Genomic DNA, 23,005 nt, shown 5'->3' with positions numbered 1-23,005 from the left:
CACCATAAGCATCTCTCCAGGTTGCATGAGGGGGGAGCTCTTCTGTAAACAGCAGTCACTCAGGACTGCAAGGGTTTTCACCTATGCCTGGCTTTTCCACAGAATGACAAAACCTGAGCTTGAGTTATTTACCTCAGACCCAGCAACAGGTGAAGGATCCTGTACTAGCTGTAAAAACACCTCCTGAGTTAAAAGCTGAACCAGAATCTCAGTGCATGTTAGCTATATGACTGGAAATATTTTATGTTGTCATCTCTGCCCCTTCCTTTATTTTAGTGAAACAGAGTTGATTGATTTAATTTTTTTTATTATTTCTGCCTTTTTTTGTTGTTGTTTTATTAGTTCTTTCAAAGCTGCTGGCATGTCTGAGGCATTATCACCAGTAAGAGGCGAGCTTGCATATGCAAATTTTGCTCCCTAATTAAAATCAGGAGCACTTGATTACACTGCTGAGCCCCAGAGCGGCAAATATGTAAACAAAGGTTACATGCTCAGAAAGGAAAATTGAGCCCTAAGTCGTGTTTTTGCGACAGACTTTTGTTAGTTCTTAGTCTGCTGTTAATGTGAAGCCCAGTGCCAATAAATTCCTTATTCCTAGATTCAAGCACATGCTGTTCCAGGAGCCCACTTTGTGGTTGTTTTGTTTTCAATTTGTATTTGCTCCTCTGACTTGAAGCCCCTTTGCTTTCTGGATGGTAAGAGTAAAGCAATTAAGAGCAGGTGTAGCTTGAAGAAGGTGATGGGGCACATAGAAAAAGTGATTCACAGAAAAAATAAGCCATGGGTTTCAATTTGTTTTTTAATTGTCCTCCAGTGCTTGGCTTTGGTCCTTTGAAATCCAGTGAATGCTGCACCTCTGCTGTCTCCAGAAGTCGTGAGGACTTTCAGTGGTGGACCTGAGAACAGGATTTGGTAAGACATTGTCTCTTGTAGTAACCACCTTGCTCAAAATGCTTATTCCTGTCCTTGCACAGCAGTTGTCAGCCCTCCTCAACTCTTTTGATACAACTTTCCTTGATAAATCAGATCATTTAAATAATCCAGTCACAAGAAAAAGAAAAAACCCAGCAGAGCGCCCTAGTACTGTATGCTTTCTCTAAAGCAGGTTATTTCAATTATCTAATTCCACAAACTTTTCCACAAACAGTGCTGGCATGACTGAGAGCCCTTGTGTGAGCCAGTGGAAAAAATGGCTGGGGAGAGATAAGTCAAGGAGCAAGAATTTCTTAGACTACATATACCAATTCATCAGCATACTTTGCGGATGGACACTCTCTGATAAAGGCAGTAGCATTGCATTTCAGTTTTCCTAAGTGTAGAACAGCGCAGCAGCACAGAAGATTTGCTTTCCTTATAAACGTGTCTTATTGAGCTGTCAAGTTCCATTTTTGATCAGTTATCTCCCAGTCTTAACAAATAAGACCAGTCCTGGAACAGATATGGGAACTAAAAGGATACAAAATACTTACAGTGGCGTAGGTCCCACAAACCCTCACCTTCCCTAGGTGTTTCCTTAAGAAGCCATGTATATAATGTAAAGTAGGTGTGATACTCTTCCATGCTGTTTTGTTATATTTGCTGTGCAAGGCAAAAGTGACTGTACACTGTATTAGTCAGTAGAGAAGACGGTTGTTTTAGGTAAGAAGCTCTGAGATTTGCTAACATTATGGTGTGATGCGCCCTGTTCACATTTTTTAGAAAATAATATTGCAGGGACTTAATTTTTTGATATTGATCTTAATTTTAACAGGTCTTTTCTGCTTACTGTCTGACTATCTATGGGCTTTTGCTAATATTAACAATATGTAGCAAAATTCGGTATCTGCACAGATGAACCCCCAGAATTAGCAAAGGCTGATGCCAAAATGTCACATTTTCAGTTTGTAAGTTCCACTAACTCATTTCACTTAAGAATACAATTCAAGACCACTCCACACACACAGCCTCTAATCAATTAGGAGTAACTAACTATAAAAAAGAGTTTGTGAACTAAATTGCCATAAACTTCACAGGTCTGATGAAAGTATAGTTGGCAGGACCTACGTTCAAGGCAAATCAGAGCTACCCAAGTGCTTAACAGAGTACAGCCCTGGGAGAGATTTATTGCCCTTAAGAAAGACAATTTTGATCAAAACCCATAGAATCAAAGCATGTGTTCAACTCCACATACTGACACCAGCATAAATACACAATTTTCCACGTTCTGATCTGTGACATACCTACAGACTTCACATCATCTGGAAAATGGATCTCTGCATTTTGTCTTAATTTTGCGTGGCACTTAGTACACAGCCAAAGTAATACCCAAACTAGATTATTAATAGAAAGTAATGCATTTCTTAAAGATGAGCTAGAACCCAAAAACAAAGGTCAAGTTTCTGTTATCAAGATAAAGTATATTCTTTTGTCAGTTGCTGCACTCATTGCATTGACATTAATGACAGTTTCAGCCACACGCATGTGTATCTCATTAACACTAATGGGCAATACATGCACATAGATCTCTGGTTAATGCTGATGGGAATTACATATATATGCAATGCTCATTAGCATTAATGAGGGTTCTCCTGTGGATATCTAATGATCATTAATGGGAGTTACACGCATGTGTATTTCCCATTAACATTAGTGGCACGTGCATCTCATTAATATTGATGGCAAATACAGGAAGCCATATCTCTCATTAATATTAGCATGAGTGATGCACACACTGCAAGGAGAAAGCTATTCCTGCCGTATCCTCAACTAGGAAAGTCTGAGCTGTTGTTAATTCTGTTCTAAAGGGAATTCAGTTTGTGCTGTCTTTTGTGAATTATCCAGGGTCTCCATGACCTTGACCACAAGGCAGAGATTTCCTTACCACATGTATGAAGTATTTCTAAAAAATCCCAAGCATTCTTTTCTTTGGTACCAGACAGCATGTCATCTCTGTGGGTTTTTTTTAAGCAAACATATTTCTGACTTGCTGCTATTTCAAGTAAAAGTCTGTATATGCTTTTCACAGCATAGGGGTGGCACACACCAGCTGCTGAGTTATTGCTTATAGACACACAAAATTTGTTATAAGTTCTTGTGATCATAACTCCAGTTTACATCATGCGCTAATGTAGTATTGTGTTAAACTCTGACATGGTTCCTGATGAATGTAGTAGACACTAAAGGTCATAGCTTCCCTTTGGAGTAAAAAGGGTACAAGTTTACTACAGTACTGAGCTTTTTATCCATCTGGTTACAAAGGGATGAAACATCAGTGTCCCTTCCAAAAAAGTGTTCTTACATCTGCCATGCCAAACTTCTTCCATGGGTTTTTCTATAGGACTGTATTTTAGATCTTCTGAACCTCTGCCATTGCTTGCGGGGTGTCAGTGCAGGGCTGAGGGTTTCGCGTGGTTTGGCAGCCAAGACGTCTGCTCCAGGGGAGGACTTCCCTCTCTTTCCTCCATGGGGCATACTGCTGGGGTGAGTGCTGAAGAGCTGGGAAGAACCTGCACTTTAATGCTAGGAGGGCACATGATGTCTATGTAGTGTAATCAAGGATAAGCACACAGGACTAAGGAAGAATGTTGATCTCCCTATCAAGTTGCATATCTGGAGAACAGATTAAGGTGATTGCACAAAGCTCTGGCCTGGGAATCAGGTGATTTGTAATGAGTTCTCACCTTCATATCCCACCATAGGATAAATTTTTCTTTTTCTACTCTGATATACCCACCGCCTTGTCCACAGGAATTATAACCTGAAATAGGATCTCTAGATGCCACTGTAAGGGCTTAGCTACAGTTAATACTAGCAATAACAGCCACATCAGATATATGCTGTTTAAAACAAAGAATTATATTTAGTTTTACAAGTGCCCTTTGGTAAGATAGACTTATTGGTTTTCTCATTACTCTACAGAATTAGAATATCCATTTTCCATGCAAATAAGTTACAAAAAACAAGGTTTGCAAATAACAGATGAAAATTAAAAGATTTTGTTTGGCAAACACAGCTACTATATCAGTTTCCCTAAGGCTGGGGGAGGTATGTATTGCACTTTCCCGTGCCAGTAAGTGCCCTGCTGTACAAGAAGGCTTCAGGGTGGGGAATGGCAGGCTATATCACTGCAGCTGCTGCTCCATTTCAGGAGCCTTCTGGGGAGAGGGAGAAGGAGTGAGCATGTGAGAGCAGTTTTTCACTCCCACAAGAGCTGTGCAGACAAACTGCCTTGCATGAACCTCTTCCACCTGCCCTAGCTCTGCCCTTTCAGCAGCACGCATTGAGCACTCTTTTTGTTACATATTAGTTCCTCCTCATTATGGTGGTGTAAGAGATGTTGCTGCTGCTTTCTTTACCAGCAGATGTCTTATTGCTGGGCTCCCTGACCCCAGAGGGGTCTACATGGGCCCTGTATGTAATCCAGTTCACATGAAAATCAACAGCAAATTTAGATACAGCAGGCATAAATGCATAAAACTTTTTATAAGCACAGACAGACTCAGACATATGCTTGCATAAGACACACACGTACACATACACTTATCCACACTCATATTCACCCATCCTGGAAAGTCTAATGCTGGAAAAGTGACTCTAGTGGTAAAGGATGACAGATGTCAGAAGACATCAAGGAAAATCACAACAATAATATTCTGTCTGGCTACAGCGGCATTAAAGATTCTAATCTGTAACTACAGCTTTCACTTATAATTCAGAATTCAGCTGCTAAACAAACTAAATAATTTATCAAGTACAATATGTTCTAACTCTGCAGCTTGCAAAAACTGCAGCCATACCTTTGTTTCAAAGAGTCACCAAATGGTGAAATGTCAAGCTCTTCCTTAAAGTGCATCTTCCTCAATTCCCTTGGTAGATAGCACTGATATTTTTTTTTTCTAAAGATGTTTTATTGTTTTTCTACTTTTCATCAGGGTGGGGTTGCCATGGCAATAAAGTAGGATGTCTTGCTGGATTTCACCTTTGCTGTCTTGCTTCATATGGTTCTCTCTCCTCAGAGCAAACATGGTGGACGCAATGCACATACAGATGTCTGATTTCAGATTTCTTTCTCGAGTGTTCTTGGCAGCTGCTCTCCTGAGACAAGCAAAGCAGCACTTCGCAAGCAGCACTTCATGTACATCCTTCCACTCTCTAGTGGCCATCATCACATGTCTCCCTTGCTTTGTGAGCTCTATTTCAGGATGGACAACGCTTTTCATGAAAACATTGCTTCCAGTGTAAACAGAAACTTTTGTTTAAGCATTTCAATTACTAAATGACCAAATCATTTATCCCTTTCTTGAAGTTAGTTCAGGTTAAATGGTGAAATACATCACAACAGAAGTCAGAAACATCCATTTCGTATCCCAGAGATATGCCCAGAGCTAAGCCAGTTGCTGGATTTAAAAGGCTGGGTTTTGGTTGTGATGCTGTTTGGATGTGATGTTGATGATGCACATCATGACTGTGCCTCTGAACTGGGTCTTTCCCTTCCTCTCTGTCAATGTTTATTGTCACCCTAATTTTCCCATTTTCCCACTTAGACCTCTAGAACTTCTCTCAGGGGAAAAAAAAAAAAAAAAAAAAAAAAAAAAAAAGGTTCAAAAATTAAATCACCCACTGGGATGAAGAGTTTTCATTTTATATCTCTCTCCTGCATCTTTCAAAAATAGATTATAAATCTGTTATCTATATCTGAATTTCACACTGGTAGCATCTCAGAAATTCAGATGAAAAGGATAGTAAATGCAAACTTCAGTCAGTCCTTCAGTCTGAACCTTGCACATCAGCTCCTCTCTCCTTGTGGAGTACCATCAGTGGAAATAGCAGATATTTCAGGGGGCACTAATGAATAATGCATCCCATGAAAGTATTGCTAATATCATCAGAATTTAAAACTCTGTATCCCAGTAGCTATAAGCCACAAAAGAAATTAAAAAATACATAGCATTTTTAATGTGATGTGCATTTTTCCCTTTAGTATTTAGATTTTTCTTTACAATTCAACCAAAGTGAAATAGTGATGTATTATATGAACTCTTGTGGATTGGCCATGATGCCTTTCTTTGCTGCTTTTCAATACTCTGCTTATAATGGCCAAGCTGAGAAAATGTCTCCTGATTTCCAGTTCAGGATCTTATCCTCTGCTTTCCTTCTGTCTCGCTCACAAAGAGTTGCATTAAGTTTCCCTCTGATTTTATGAACATTGCCCTGGTAGGACACCAGTGTCATTTTAAAGTATCACTATAATGCTTGTTCTTCTGACTACATCGGTCTCTGACTGCCAGTCCCACTTTTTCTCTTGAACAGATACTATTAGTAAAATTCTTATTCAGACACTATAGCACCCAGGAGACATGGGCATTGTCTTGCTTTTCCATTTAGTTAATGCCTTAGAAAACTTATAATCTGGGTAGAAGACAAAAAGTAACACATGGATATCAAGACAGAGGGGAAGAAGGGTGCAATGAGACTGCGTAACTTTGCATGCTAAACAGCAATATCAGCACTGTGATATTATTTTTCACTTTTGGGGTATTATGATAAAAGAGAACAAAGGAGAACCTCCACAGCTGTCAGATGGTTGTGTAGCTGTTCCTTCAGGAGCCCTTTCATGGGATGTGGTGGTGCAAAGACCACAGTTATTTTTCAGAAAATCTTGCAGTTAGCATAAGAAGTTGGCTTGCCAGAAGAATGGGTGGTAGGAATTGATTTCTTAATAAAGAAGTCACTCAGAAGATTGAACAAACTTTTCGGCGATGTATGAAAATCTAGTGCACATTATTTTGCTGAACTGGAACTTCTGTTTTCAGCCTGCTAGTAACGGCCGGCAAATACAGGTTTGCTGCTGCCATCATGGCAAGAACTCTGTACTTTACAAGATGGACTGTTTACTATTTCTGCCCCAAACTAATACTTCCAAGCACGGTATGTCATAGCTACAGTGATAATCATGCTCGTAGAGCAAGCTGTGCTTTGGTTGCTCCTCAGGCCAGAGGCCAAGCTTCTTGCTAGTGGTTAGGACAGGACCTGGCAATCCTGTGCCTTTTAAAATGGACCCCAGCCCACTTTTAACACACTTTACTCTTTACTAACACACAAGGCCCAGCTTTGCCTGGCACCGGTAAGCCTTAGAGCAGTTGTGGCAGTCCCTGATTATAGTGACCCAAAAGCAGGTTCTGCAGAAAAAAAAACCCAACAGTGTTCATTCTGTCACCTGAAATGTGCAACGTGTATAGGTCCCTTGTCCTGGAAAACTCAGCTACAGCTGCTGACTTGCTGCTGTTTTAAGAATGCACCAAACCCCAAGCAGCAAGTGAGAAGAAGAAAATCAGAATTTTTTTAAAGTTACATACATTGCTTAACATTTTTATCAGGAAGTTTTCAAAGTATTTTGTTTAACTATTACTATTATCCCCAGGTTACAGGTGGTGGGACTGAGATAAAGTACAGGTCAGCTACTTCATCAAATCCATGTGAGAGTTAAGTGATGAAATCAGGAATGACGCCACTACCTTGGCTTTCCATCACATGTTGTAACTACCACACAGCCCCATGTCACGTACATTTCTGGTATTTATGATTCTAACTCAGCTGTACTCCCTGCCATTTAATTCAATGACTACATGCATTTTTGGGGGGAAGCCTGTTTTTTGGGCAAGCCATGTGTGCTGTTTATAGTCTAAAATGCATTTAGTGTGAAAATCTGATGGCTCTTGAAAATATCTTCATGGACTTTTTGTTGAGCCTGCCAAGAACACTGATAATTAACAGAAGTAATTTTTGTGACAGACACAAAAAGGCTGACCATATGTTTTGTTTATAGTCCCTTACCATTTTGCTAAAAGAAAATAGGAACATCAACCTGCATTAAAAAGTACCAGAACTGAAAACATAGTTAATTACTTACCATGTTTATACTGAATAAAAGTAGAATTTAGCTTTTATGTTCAATTACATTATTAGAAACATTTAATTCTCTTTGATTAACAAATTTTTATAGGCCTAAGGACAGTTGGCTGAGCTGAGGTGCTGAGGCATGTTAGGGTTTGGTATTGCCTGTGTGGCAGCATGTGAGCTCTATCCATAGTTGATTCAAATGGGGAAACCCGTGAGCTACACAACAGCTTTATCATGCGTATAGTAACCTTGATGTTTGCAATATCACATGTATTATAGCAAAGGTTCAGGCAGGTGCTGTTATATTCTCTTAACTCTGTACAATATTAAAAAAAAAGATATGTGCCTCATACTGTCTTGTTCTGCGGAAAAAAAAAATCAACATCTGAGCATCTGCATCTGAGGAGGCTTCCTAACGGCTGCCAAGAGAAAAAAATTCTCAAAGGTTTCACTGCTATAGAATACAGTCAACAAAATACAGCAATGCAATTGCAATAATGATGAACTACACAGAAGTGTTTAACGTGTGCATGTGAACACATGTATGAAACGTATTTTATTGTAGTTCTTAAAAAAGTCTTGCAGGCCAGATAGTGAAATGTCTTAGATTTTTTATATTTAATATTTCGATAATAATAACAGTGGTAATGGGTACTTTGTGCATGTAACAGCTTCTCTGTGTTTGTGCATGTAACAGCTTCTCTGTGTTAAGATAGTAAAGTTATTTACAACTTTCATCTAAACAGCAGGTTTCTTTAAGCACTATACACATGCACCCTGTATTTATTTGGCTACTGTGTAAAAAAGAATATTAACAAGTCTTGTCTAGGATATGGCAATGACTTTTCCTAAGACAATAAATATTCAGTCACCCTTTAATTTACTTTCTAACCCTTCTGTTGAGATGCCCAGTAAGTCTGTTAATTGGTAGCGGTCACTTGTGACAGCAGCAGTGGTAGCCTGGGAAGCAGAGCAAGACCTGTGACCTCTTTCTTCCAGCAGCTACAAACAACTGCCTGTTTAGAAGGATAATTCCAGCTCCTTCCTGCTGACCTGTGCTGGATTCAAATTACTATCCTAAAAGGAAAAGCCTGTGCAGAGGCCATGACAAACTTTAAATGCATTTATTTTTAGGACATTTTAGCAGAGGGCAAGCAGAGATGAGTAAGACTTTGAACCTAGGATATTGCTGCTCTTCAAACAAACGGTGAATATCTGACCTCTATTTGAAGATAGGTCATGGTATGTTATTTCTTGTGGGTATTACAGTACCCAGAGGTAGTCAGGGACAGAGGAGTTGTGATATTAACAAAATTCATATGCTGATGAGCCAGAGCTCTTTCATGTAAGAATTGAGTTATGGTTTGTCTGTGCAACTGAATAAGAACCGTTTCAGTACATGTTATCCTGTTATTCTTCAGTTTTGTGATAACTTTAAAAATAGCCGTTGTCTTTATTTCTGTACCTAAGCAATCCCCTGAAAAGGGATACAATACTAATAATCCTAAATAGTTTACGAATTTGCTGATGGGTAGTTGCAATGCTCTAGCCACCTTGCCAAACAGAATCAATAAGCAAGTATCTGTTGCCTGGAAAATGGTTCCGATAAATTAAACAGAGCATCTGAATGTGTTTATTACCGCAACAGTACCAAACAGACCAGGTCTGAATATTCTTGTTTTCAGAAATGCAGTGGAATGCAGCTTACAACAAGCAAGGAAAAAAACTCCTTTCTGATTAAAGAGTACTGGGAAGGACAGGTAAGCCACTGATTTTGATGCTCGCTTTAGACAAACTTGGTGTAAATACACTAATACAAATCTGAAGGATTTAAATCTTACTAATTTCAGAGTGGCCCAAACCCGCAGTTCTTGCCAACCACACCACTCCACCTCAGAGAAAGCAGAACATTACTCCCATTTTCACAAACCTAGAAGCTCTCTCTCTGAAAACAGAAACTATTTTGTATTATCAGAACAGACATGGAGAGATGTCAGTGAGGGCTGTAACTTTAGTCAAGCATCTCAGAGCAAAATCAAACTCTTTAGTGACAAAGATTCAGCATTAGTGCAAATGCCACTAGTGATAAAATACTGAGGGGGGGGGGGGGGGGAAAGACATGCTGTATAGGTGAAATCTCAGTAGACTGATTAAATTTTTTCTATGAAGCGTTAGCAAGGTTTTAAATAGCTGCAACCTGCACATTAAAAATGCTCATGTGTATAATACATGAATAAGGGCACCTTGGCTGAATACATTACGGAACAGAACTGTCATCTTTACCCCCTTTCACAATCATACTTCTGCTTGCTTATGTGAATAGACATGAATAGTGAGGAGCAGTTATCAAAATTTAAATTAGACAGTGAGTCAATGGATTAAGACCCTATTTTTAAAAAATAAGAATCCCTCCACCAGTTCCTTTCTTTCCACCACTTTCTCAAATCAGGCCATTTCTCTGCGGCTCTTTATTTAGACACAAAGCCTGGTAAATGATCCTGTTTTATCCACAGACTGACTGGGGCTTTTTTGTGATTCATTCACCTGCTGCTCTAGCAAAGACGTAATCCCATCTTCATTTATATACCTAAGAGACAATTCAGAACAGGAAAGAATATGTGCTACCAAAAGGAGACTGCTACATCTGCTGTGCTTGATATATCTGAAGTGTGGCAAAAATCTCTCTGCAGCTGTTTGTATTTAGGATGAGAGGATATAATAATGCACTTGCAGGGCAGGAATGACTCAATATCTCAACAAGATATGTAGATTGTATGCTGTGCTATTCAATGAAATGTGTATATATATATTTTGACAAGCCATATATTCCTGGTCCATGAGCCCATTTAAAGAAACAGAGACACTGAATTTTTCAGTCAAAGTCTGATTTTTCCCCCTTAAGTATTGTCTCCCTGTGTAACCATTATTTTGCAGCTCTCTGTATGAAGGCTAGCAATTCAGGTTTTTAATGGTGCATTCTTTCTAATGATAGAAGGAAGAAGAAAAAGAAAGAGTGGCAAGTTTTTTGGTAGAGTTGGCTCTTGTCTATGGCACTGGGGTTTTAGCTCTCAAGTGCGTAGAACAATGTATGGCTCCGAGTGACAAAGCTTATGAATTGCTGTTATCAGTGAGAGCTTGCTGAGAAAATGAAATGCATGCCTACACTTCTATTTTACATTCCATAGAAATTAAAACCATATTAGACCCTGCATGCAGGCCTTTACCCATCTTAAGTGTATGTTTTCCATCTGATTCATGTCTCTCTGTGTCACTTTTGGAACTTTCATATGCAGGCATACTTTGATTTGTGATGCTCCTTTGAGTATACTTAAGCCCTCCTTTTTAACAGGGGCTGGGCACACAAGGGAAAAAGTTTCTTCTGGAAAATGCTTTACAGTGATAGAAATTACGGTGATGTTTAGAAAATGCAAAACCTTTCCTATTGTAACAGCAAACAATTTCTAAGTAGGAGCAGGCTCTTATCTGGTTTTACTACATTTCATCGTAAGTAAGGAAATTTGGTTTGCCCCTTCTTGTGTCACCTTGACAAACTATGTAATCTTGGCAACCCTAAGAGTTCATATGGCCCCGGAGTTGAACAAAAGTCCCAGGCATCACGCAGCAGCGGGGCGGACTGCCTCAGCCCTTTGCAGGCTGTGCGGCACTCGGTGCGGAGCAGTAGCTGGCAGGGAAGACAGAGGGACAGAGATCATTAGCAACCCTGTGAGACAACTTTGGCAATCTACATCATACCTGGGACAAACAGCGGTACTGCAGGGAGAAAACAAAAGATGCAAGATCACCAAAATGGCAGAGCTACCCTGTTTGCTTAAAGAAAACACAAAATCAGCAAACAAAGGCATTAGCTTAGGAAGTAAAGGACTTGAGGTTTATTGTTACTTCCAGCGGAGGTTTCACACTAAAGGTATGAAATTAAATTTCCTTTCTTCTCCAGGACTATTTGTAAGCGGCTCTGGAGTCCACATCAAACACAATTCTTACTTGAAAACGGCTGCCAAATTGTGAAGATAACAAAACAAAGCGATCAATTCCTGTTTAAAATGATCAGATAATAGTTAGCAAAAACATTTTTTTTTCTAGCTGCCTTTTCAAACCACTACTGAGATAAAAGGGTGGGGAGGGGGTTGTGAAAAAATCTGAAATCTTCAAGACACAGCCCTTTTGTGGGAAGGTTGGAATGGTCTTTTCAGGGCTTGCTTTTTATTTTGAAAATTTTTAGAAATACAGATTAGAACAGACCACAGAAAGGGATGAGACACCCTAAAAGGAAAGCATGAAACAATATTGAAATGATGTGTGACTTCAGTCTTGCCTGAAGGCATGCTGAATTCATAAAGAGAGTCCCCCAGGATATTTCGCAGTGTGGTGGTACACCGCCTGCTTCCCTGACAGGTCATTACTGCATGTCATGCTGGGATCTGGTACATGGTACACCGATAGCTGCTTTACCTGCCTTGGTCTCAGTGGAGCCCCGTAAATATAAGTTGAGAACTCTGTCTTTGGAATCCCAAACGTCCAGGCAGACTCAGAAGACAATGGGTGATTGATTTCCACTGCAGGACAGAGCTGTTGGAAGAAGTTATCTTCAATTCAGAAGGTTTATGGACAGGCTTCTTGTAAAACTTAAGTGTATGACAGGGATGGCTATAGCGGTGTACGTCTTTCTGACCGTGCAAGGTGCCAGGCTCTGAGTGACTGAAAGAAATTTGTTAAAAAGGGGGAGAAAGCAGAATCGCAAATACAGAAGAATAGGAGGGCTAAATATAAAATACATAATAGAAATGCATTAGGATGGATGAAACTGTGAGGAAAAACATACTTCATTAGTGGGATATGGTGAAGGCACACCTCACAGCTAGCAGCAAAACTGCCTTTCTGTGTTCCGTGGAGTTTCTCAGATGAGAAAACCTGTGGTTGGTATGAGATATTTGCATGGTCATCTTGAAAGCTAGGCTGCCTCCCCTGGACTTGCAGGAGGCATCAGTGGTACTGATGACCCTGAAGAAGGAAGAACTCCCTCCTAGCAATCTTCATGTCGCAAGAAATTATCATTTGACCCTGGCCTACGTTCTGCTTAGTCAACTAGCGAAGCAGTAATAGAGTAAAAACCACGAGAACTTGGAAATTGTTTGAGTTTGATGATTCAAGCCCTTTATCAGCTTTAGGCCTTTGGAAGTTTGCATTGCTTGTGCAAACCGTCAGTGAGTCAAAGCTTTTTTAATAGTAGTTGATGCTCATACAGATCTTGAGAGCAAATCAGTCGGATCTCATGTTTGAAAACTAGTGCAACTGTGAAAGTTTTAGGGAAACAAGGATAACAGGAAATTTAATTTTACTTCAGACCAGTAAAATATTCAGCCTTCTGGAGGCAGGCAAATTTTAAGTTTTTCAGGCATGCTGATTATTTAGATCTGTTTGCATTTAGATTCAGAAGGTGAAAAATTAGTCTTCTGGCATTATTAGTACCCTCTTAAAACTAAAATACCAATTAATAATAATAACAGATGCACTCTCATAGCATGGCCATGAGAAAAAACCAAAATACTCAATTTTTGTGCTAGTTTAACAAAATTTGACTTTTGGCCAGTTAAAGTAATTCTTCAAATCTACTGTGGTCTTCCTGTAACTTTTTTGACTAATTGGCCATTGAAATAACTTTTTTTAATATGGTATGAAAAAAACATCTACTTAGCATTAGAGTGGGAAGTGTAAACTGTGATCTTATTGTTTTTATTTTAAATCTAAAAGAACATTTCTTATTATAGTGGAATAGAAGAATGTGTGAATCAATAAATGGTGCCTCAGTGTTAGCTAGCAGAATTGAGGAAGTGCAGCTGGGGATAAAAAATAGCTAGAGGCTGCGTTCCTTGCAGTTGTTACTAATCTACCTTATGAAATCTTCACCTCCTTACTTTTTTTTTTTTTTTCCTTTCTTTCTTCTTTCTCAGAAATAGCCTCAGTCAGTTTATTGATTTGGGTTTACCCCAGATTTTAAAATTGTAAAAGTGGTTGTGACTCCTGGTTTGATCAGACACCTGTCACCTTGACAGCACATGTAGGCTTGTACCCTGGCTACCTGCTATGTTTGAAAAGGTCCTTAGGTTATGAAAGCCCTGCTAGATCATCGGATGGAATATCAGAAACCACAGTTATCTTACTGCACGTACTTGCAACGCGAAAGTATGCATCAGCGGCTTTATGTGAGCTTTTATAATAGTTTCCTGTTTGAGCACTAGCGTTTTTAAACCAATAACATGATAATATGACAAACAGAAGACAGAGGGTGTGGAGGGCAATTATTTATTAATGTGGATTAAGGAATAAGTGAAAGGGTCAATACACTTATTATATGATGACATGGTTAATCAATGCATGCTCATTCTCTGTTTGATCTGCATTACTGAGTTAAATCCTGCTCCTCTGTGGCTACAGAGGGCTCCTTTGCATTGCAGCCAGAGTATTTTTCCTACAGAAAGGCAGAAAGCAGTGGATGGCCCCATGGGGATACATGGCCAACAGACTGCACAAAGCTAAATGTTTTTGCTTGCTTATATAGTGGTAATTACCAGTAACATAATGGAATTAGATAGATGAAGAACTAATAATTCTAGAATAGAGAAAAACTGAATGCTACACACACAAAAAAAGCAACCAGGCAAGTAAATGTGCAACCATGTTGTGTTCATGGCAGGAATGAGGCTTCTCTGCCTCAACTTCCTTATCTGTAAAAGGAGTTGGTCCACAAGGTTCTTGGCATCTAAACATTTTTAAAAGTCTATAGATCATGCCAGTTTTGCTTCAGGAGATTATTCCTAATTAAAAATGACTCCTAATTAGGATACTTTCTTTCATGCTTATTTGTTTTTGTAATATCCCATTATTTATAATTCCTGTATTCCATTATTCCATCAACCCACTTTCTTAAGTTCCTCTCCCAACATGGTGATAGTTACCATACCACCCTTGGTCAGTGTTCAGCTATGTTAGATAATTCTCATAGATGTTTCTTATCAGTCAAATTATTCTGGTGCTTAAACATTAGTATTTCTTTTTGGTGGGTTTTTTGGTTTGTTTTGGTTTGTTTTTTTTTCTTTCCCCTAAGCTCAGTATCTCACCATCTATCATTGCCCTTCATTTATAGCTTGTCAACCAGTTTTAAATCCATGAGATAGTGCTCATTTCCATTCCCAAGTGAGATTAATTTTTCAAGTTTGGCTTCTGAGGTATTGCATCTGATGTCTACTGATGCTGGATACAAGATCCAAAATTTCTCCATGTTACAAATTTGTGACCTCCACTGTAGTCAACCTGTGTTCCAGCATGTATGTCTAGGATCATAATTTCACTCATCCCTGTTTATTGCTCATGTTTCTGCTGTCAGCTGTTTACTTTCCTCTAAAACAACCCCAAAACTCACTTTCATTATTTTCCTAGGCATTGTAATGTGATCTACCAGATGATAATTTCCACGATTATTCTTTATTCATCTTCTAAAATTCAGTGTCATCCAGCCATCTGGCGTCTCATTAGTTCTGCAAAAGCCCTAGTCTACCAAAAAAAAAAAAAATAATTATTCACATGGTTAATTTAAAGTATGTGAATCCAAACGATGCAAAGGAGACTACTCGTATTTTTTGAGCCACGCATATAGATAACTCTTGCAGGATCAGGCCATAAAATATTTTCCAAAGATTTCTTTGGTTAATCATATAAAGTAATTATCATGAACACTGCAATGTACTTTGCAACAGAAGTGCTAATAGGCCTGTATTAATGTTATCCATGTATTTTTATTAGCTTTTTATCAGTCACCTCAGCATCAGATTTTTAACAATATGAAGAGCCGTGTAAATCAGTGTTAACCTGAAGCATGTTGATGTATGTATGCTTTCAAGAGATTTGGCATCAGATGCAAAATATTCATCATTTCTTAATTAGCCATTTTGCTTTCTCTCTCCCTCATGATGCTAGAGACTCACCTACCAACACAGTCAGTTTAGAATCGGTGCGGTCATTTTTTTTGTCATCCTTCATAAATAACAGATTTTCTCTCTTAAACTACTCGTCCTCACTGATACACATGTAAAACCCCATCTTATTTGTCTTATTTTCTGCAACGAGAATTCACTTTTTTCTGTCTAGAAAGGTGCTACTGCAATGGAGCAGCTTTTTTCCATACCCCCTTTTCTGACTGTATCCAAGAAACACCTTGCAATTTGTTAATGTATTGCTCAGCGATAGCATCTACCCTATACCAATTTTAGAGTGCCGTTATTAAGGTGTGAACCACTTTGTGAAAGGCAGCTTGTTATTGCTATATATCATAAATATCCTTCAAACACCCACTCTTTGAACCTGTGACTCATCAGTCTGGTATCTCAAGTTCCCTTCTGCTAATTACAAAATACTGATCGTGCTCATTACCATCAAAACAATAACACCTAGTTAGGAAGAGAATACTGCTTCTCCTGGCAAACTGCAATGTCTCGTGTTTCATTGCTTTCTGCCACTTAGCTTATTAAATCAGTTTGAACATAGCCAGTTTTCCACATGTCTCTACAAAATCCTGAATGTTCTTTTGTAGGCTCCTGAATTCCGACTGGGTAATGTGGAATATGCAGGATGGAAGTCACTTCCTATCATTAACTTACGGAGCCTGCCCCAGCTGAGAAATGCATTTAGCCATGCATTTTGTTGGGCAATGTAAGAAATTATGTATTTTTATCTCTTTAAGTAAGGATCAGTGAAACAAAGAGAAATCAGGTATGTTTTCTCAGGCCCTGTAGTAAGCCTGCAAGTGAATATCCTGAAACCCAGTCTTGACTGCAACACTGTTCCTCCTGAAAAGGTAAGGCTTCTAAGCCAGTTGTTAATTGCTAGAAAATATTAGTCAGAAATTGTAGAGGCAAATTCACCTACCTACCTCTAACTGATTTGAGACAGCAAGGAGTATTTCAGGGTTACTTTAGCTGCTTTTATATTATTTATTTTTTGTGTACATTTTGATACAAGAAATGGCAATTCACCATCCTAGGAGAAAGGAACATCCCAAAGACCAAATGCCCATGAGAAACAGAGAGACTGGCAAACTCTGGAGCTGGACTATGTACAAACCTAAAAAATCAACAAATACTGCTTCTCCTAAAACAAAACCGAACCCTACTGGGTTCTTTCATATTAAGATATTTAAATTCCCACGTTATTCTTATTTAACCATAGTCCAGAAGAGAAATTATGATAAGCAAGTGTTTGGTCTAAATGCCAATACTAAATCCACTCTGCAGAGCTGGGAGTTTACATAGTTGACTAGCTGTGAAATAAATGTTAGAATAAATAATTTCTACAAGTCAGGAAAGAATTTGCATGTAAACATCCTGACAAAAGAAGAAGGACACTTTTAGACAGCGTCTAGACTAAAAGCACTGTGAATTCATTTCTGGTTAACGTAACAGTCCTGATGGACCAGTATGTTCCCTGGGATAAGAAAACGTGTCTCTGGAAAGAAGAGACTTCAGTGGAGCCAAGTCAGTTTAGGATAATTTAATTCCAAATCTCTACGTAATTTCCTTTTATTTAAACCATTATTAAGAAATATCCTTCAGCTTATCACATGTGAAGCATAAGCTTCCTTTGGTATTAACTTTGACACTTGGGGGATTATATTAATTTAGGTGATAGTACCTGTTAGCGAGCATTTGATTGCCCTCAATGCAGAAGGATTTACTCTTGTTATTGATCTGTTGGCAAATATATTGGATGGAAATCCCCTGGTATTGCTGGTAGCTGCGGATTCCAAATTTTATTGGATTTGTGAGCAATTTTCCTCTGTGTTTAAACTTGTGATCACTTTATCAAAAGAAGAGCCCAAGAGTAAGGTGAAAAACAAATCCTTGTTTTTATTTTGCTGAAAAGGAAAGCTGCCTTGTTTTGCTTTGTTCCTGGTTGTTGATTGCATTAGTCTGGCTTTTGTCATGGTTACTCTTGAGACAGGCAACAGACTGAGAATACGTTGCTACAGGAGCCAGCAAGAAAGAAGCCATTACCTCTCATGGGCAAAGGGTCATCGGGACAAATTTTGTTCCATGCAGAGGATAGAAATCAATCCCATCCACCCTTTAGTTGCCACAGGTAAGCATATGGGTCAATGCGATTTTTTCTATAGCACTATTTTCCTCTTAAATAATTTTCCTCAATCCTTCAGGGCAGGAGTTAATGAAAGCCATGAAAAAGCCAGCTTGAGCCCTGGCCATCGCAACTGCTGAGGCCACGGTTGTAGGCATCCATGCAGGTGCTCCCCACTCACACACACCATGGCAGACAGGCCCTGGGGCCAAGGGGGCATTCAGAGACCTGCCACTTGCCGGCAGGCAGGACACAGCCAGGGAGCAGGTCCAGGCATCCCTGGTGATCACAGTGAGCATCTGGCTTCCCCATTCCCCTGCTGCGCCTGGGTCTGTGCTCCAGTAGTCAATATATTGTTAGTCCATATTATCAGGTTCTCAGGAGAAGTAAATCCATTTATCTTTATCTATTCTTTGCCAAGGTGCAATTCCTCTGCCCTTACATGCTGCAGTTTCTGGTAAAATACCATAGAAGTGTCCCAATAAATGCAGAATTGGGCCTCTAGGACACAAAACGTCTCCTTTAGCTTTTTCTTTAAGACTGATTCATAAAACTTGGTCAGAATTAACAACAACAAGAAAAAAAGTGTTTAATTAAACCCATATTGTGAAATGTCTAAAGAAATAGAGTGTTTCATTACGTTCTCTTATTATATCCTACAATATTAATCCAATTAAGGTTAGCACTCAAGTTATTTTTAAGATGTGGCATGAATAAGATAACCTAAGATATCATATGATTGCTCCAGCTGAGACATAATAGTTGAAAGTCATTTTTTCCAATAAAAATAACAGTGAAGAGTGCCATTAATTCATGGTAATGATGCTACTGGGAGAAGTATATGACTCCCACTGCTGAATATTCAACAATAGTAAATTGGCTTTAAGCGACAGAATGTGTGTGTATGTCTATGTCTGTGAGTGTAAATGACCTTGAGAATAAAGAACTGGGAAAAACAAATTCAATACAGTTTTACGCATCATGATCATGTTTTTTAGAGGATATATTTTGTAATGTGGTCCATGTGAATTCAAGGCTCTGCAAAGCAAAATTAATTGTAATTCTTTTCTTACATATTTTAACTAAAATTGCACAGAAGTATACTTCTACCTGAAACCTTTCTAAATTTCGGCTTTATCACATGAAGAAATATGGTTCCTGGCACATTTCATTTTTACTTCTAACTCAACAAAATCAGAAGCGAAACATTAAATTTATTAAATCTGCAGATTCTTATCCTTTGTCTCTTAGTCCTCACTGTCTCTTTCAAGGGGGCTATATTTAAAGAGAAAGCCTTTATCGCCGTTGTAGACATTTTGATCAGCCTTTTCAAGCTGATTTAGAACATTCAACTTATACACTTAGGAAATTCTTTTTAACTGTATTTATTACCTTGATTTTTTTTTCTTTCTTTCCTACTCTTCCTGCCTCCCAGAAGGTGCATATTTTCATGAAACTATCCACTTTTCATTTCCAGTACGCTTTTGCTAGTTAAGCAGGTATACACAATTTGCACTTTTACCTGTTCAAATTTAATGCATTAGTTCCAACCCCTCTTATCACCTTTGAAAAAAATACCTTTTGCCTTTTTTGCAGTCCATTTTTTACATTTTTTCATGTATAGATACTTCATTCATCTCCACTTAATGCTTTTTTGCATTTTTTCAGATTGCTTTCCTTACAGTCTTTTGTGTTGCTTCCACTTGCAGTCCCTCACACCAGGTTGATAGATTGGTAGCTGTACAGAAGCTGTGTATTTTTTTCTCTATTAAGCAGTCTTAAATACATTAAATGTTTTGTTATGTGGATAGAAGCTGCCATGTTGTGAAATTGATTGACACAGACTTTTTTCAGAAAAGAAAGAAAAAAATATTTACTTTTGAAGACCCCCTTTTCCACTGTGTTGTGTTTCAGTCTTCATAGCTGGAAAATTGGAAATACCTAGTTGAGTGTTCATAAATTAATTTAGGTACATACTCTGATAACGCCTCTCTCTTGTTTGTTTGAAGATGGTCATTTTCCTATGAAAATGTAGATAGAGTTATATAAACAGAATCACGGACTTACTGGAATTTTAAGTTTTATCTTGACTTGAAAGGAACTAGCACTTCTCCAACAGTTTAAGTGCTGCAAATATTCTGTGTAAGAATATATATAAAGAGAGTATTTTTGTACATAACCTCAGAGTGGCCATAGTGAAATTATTACATTTGATTGCTGTACAACTGTTTTTGACAGCTATTTTTAAGCAGAATTCAGGGTAGCTTAGCAGCAGAGATATGCACATCCAGGGACATGTGAATTCCATAATATTTCCACAGCTAAAAGTGCAATTTGAATTATGATAAATTTGTGAGATATAATTAGAAGAAAATTAAGAAATGTTTCAGTATGGCCATTCTAATCATGATTTATTTTAAGAAACTGAAATCTTATGAGCATGGTAGCATAAAAGATACTGATTTACTACAGCCTCTGCGTATCTCAGGCAATAGTGAAAACAGAAGCCTTACTAGAACAAGCTGCTGTGTTAGAGTTTGAAAGAGTTAATGTGCCCTTCTGTTGTTTTGGAGTCACTTTCCTTCTCTAAGAAACACCAAGAGTGTGTTACAAGGTTTCCTAGAAAAAATTGGCTGACCGTACTGTGCTGTCTTTCCACGCTCTCATCTGGTGTGCCATGTTCTCCAAGGAGTTGGCTGCTGTGGGGAAGGACTTAAAGAGATTGAACCAAACATCTCTTGTTAACTAAGACATTATTAAAAATACATTTTGGTTCATGGGAACTTTCTAAACAAAACCTGTCCTTTTTATTTCATTTATGTTACAGATAAATTTGCGACATTAACTGAGAATAGAAGAGAGAGAAAGGACAAGGGAGGAGGGAAGCTAAGCAGAAAGATAAAGCTCAACAGAATCTGAAAGCTGTGCACTTTCTCTGCATGAGGCAACATATCCATAATGTGTGTAAGTATAGTCTGTGCATGCATGTCTAAGTGCGTGCGTCTTATGCTTTGTAAATATCCCTGGGTGAAGAATCAACATTCAGCAATCGGTTGTAAGATTCAAACTTCCTTTGGTGATAAATCATCTGAAGTAAATATTGCAGTGTTCTCACCTATCTGTTATCGGGTGTTACCGACTGAAAAAAATGTAAAAAATTTTGAAAAAGTATTATATATGTGATAAATTCATTGTGACTGTGCTGGATGATACTGGTTAACAAAACAAATGTGTCTTTCATCAATTAGAACATATGCCTTAGATTTTTGTTCTCTGGAAATACCTAAAACCACAAAATTGTAATTAATTTAAAATTTACACTTTCTGTTATGGCTCTCGGTGATAAGTCTTTTTAAGGGTATTTACAGAGGACAGAAAAGTCTGGACATGGACAAAGCCATTAGAAAAAAATCAAAGTGTTTGGAAATGTTTTGTGATGCTTTCTCATCACACAGATGACACAGAACATATCATCAGTAGGTCTTCTCCCAGCTGAAATTTGGATATCCTACATGCATCCTTACTGAAGACATGGCAAATAAAGGAAGAACTATTGATTTTCACTAAGTTTGAATTTCATACAATGAAGATATTAAAGTAGCACCTAAGAGGGCTGAGGAAAACATCAAGAAACCAAGAGCACCACGAAAGCCCACTCAGGAGCTGATTGCCACCTGAGATGATGACAAAGTCATTCAAGTCAAAAGGTCTGTCTTTATTTCATTTTCATGTATCTGCAAGCTAGGTGAATGACAAATTTCCGCTAACAGAAAGAGATAAAACACATTTCTGTCTTTGCAAGTTGGGATTTGCTCAGGGAAAGTTTTCAGCCATAAGACAGCTGTAGTTATTTCAAACTCTTGCAGGTAGTTTGCCAGTAAAATAGGTGTTTCAAACGGAATGAATACCCTATTATGCTAGCTTCCTAACATAGCCGTGGATTTTTAATCCTGTTCTGAAAGAGTTTGGATCTGATGCCGAGTAACCTGCATGTCATAAGCGTGTAGTTTTCATAGCTTTCTGTGTACAGAAGACATATTTGGAAGAAAATGGCCTTTGATTTAGCTATACCTTGATTCATGAAGAATATATACATACAAGTATTAGTATTAGTCCTGCCGGAAATTTTCCAGCCCTTCAAAACAGACAAAAAACTTACACAATTCTGGAAGTCAATGGATATATGGAGGGCAAAAAGTAAGAATAACTTCTAGCTTTTCTTCATGTATGTTTATTTAAAGCCTGGCATATCAATTTTTTAATATAGATATAGATCTATGGATTTACATATAAAGATACAAATTTGTATATGTTATATATGCAAATAGAGATTTAGATATAAAGATATATATCTTTAGATATATAGGTTAGATATTTAGATTTTTTTAAAAGATCAGATCAATGATATAGGGAATGATAATTAAGATCTAGTGCAAAATGAAACGCTGTATGTGTTTCAGAATGAAAACACATAGGAAGGCTCCTGATCTATTTCAGCTTTCTTGGAAAAATTACATATGTTAAAAATATGTGACTAAATACAGTAATATGTTAACAACAACAGAGACATACCTTTAAAATCTTTGGAACTTTTTATGAATTAATTGTAATAATAATAATCATGATGATATAGAGATTAAGATGACAGAAAGTATTTAATCTTTTGCCACAGATGAAAATGTAATTTAGAAGGGAATGTGCAATGACCTAGACTACCCTCAAATCCATAAAGAAACTATTATGTTGTAAACTTCTAATTTGCTTTGTTTTGCGTAGTGAATATATACCCTATAGCAGACAACATCCACCAGTGTATTCAACACCAAATGATCTTAGCTTGTGAATTCCTTATTCATTTCAAACTGCTACAGCACATGAGAGTACAAATGTTGTATCTGATGATGCAAGCAGAATTTTCATGTGCTTTCCATACAGCAGAAATAATAGATAAATGAAAATCTCTGCCATGCAAACCTTTTCCAGG

General features: G+C 38.0%; 1 long non-coding RNA gene across 2 annotated transcripts; it reads left to right on the top strand.

Moving 5' to 3' along the window:
• Positions 1–820: 820 nt before the first annotated feature.
• Positions 821–21,722, top strand: LOC119155696. Of its 2 annotated transcripts, none has more exons than XR_005106806.1 (3): positions 821–912; positions 20,849–20,985; positions 21,477–21,722. It is a non-coding gene; the product is annotated as an uncharacterized LOC119155696 (long non-coding RNA). The 2 variants fall into 2 exon arrangements; XR_005106807.1 differs by lacking the exon at positions 821–912 and adding an exon at positions 17,721–18,027.
• Positions 21,723–23,005: the final 1,283 nt, after the last annotated feature.

Source organism: Falco rusticolus, chromosome 11 (assembly GCF_015220075.1).
Source record: "Falco rusticolus isolate bFalRus1 chromosome 11, bFalRus1.pri, whole genome shotgun sequence".
Taxonomy (NCBI): domain Eukaryota; kingdom Metazoa; phylum Chordata; class Aves; order Falconiformes; family Falconidae; genus Falco; species Falco rusticolus.
Note: the sequence above shows the minus strand (reverse complement) of the source record. Positions and strands in the feature narration are given on the sequence as shown.